Genomic DNA, 296 nt, shown 5'->3' with positions numbered 1-296 from the left:
GAGGGCAGACAAAGGACTATTTTGAGTTGCAAAAGATGCTGAGGAGCCACGCATGCGTAGAACCCTCTACCTTTACTCCCATAAATTTTCCATTATCCATTTGTAGCACTTCTAGACGTGTTGTATGAAATATATAACGCGTTATGGTTCGGCTCCACTATTGGGATTCGGCAAATAATTCAAATTCGGGCTTTTACGATTCGGCATTCGGTACATATCGATGCATTCGGCAAATAAACTGGCCACAATTTATAATCGAGATGCGGCGAATGTTTTGTGTTTGGCGAATTTTTAAA

The sequence above is a fragment of the Maniola jurtina genome, chromosome 23 (assembly GCF_905333055.1).
Source record: "Maniola jurtina chromosome 23, ilManJurt1.1, whole genome shotgun sequence".
Lineage (NCBI taxonomy): Eukaryota > Metazoa > Arthropoda > Insecta > Lepidoptera > Nymphalidae > Maniola > Maniola jurtina.
The sequence above is the reverse complement of the archived record's forward strand: the minus strand, read 5'-3'. Positions refer to the sequence as shown.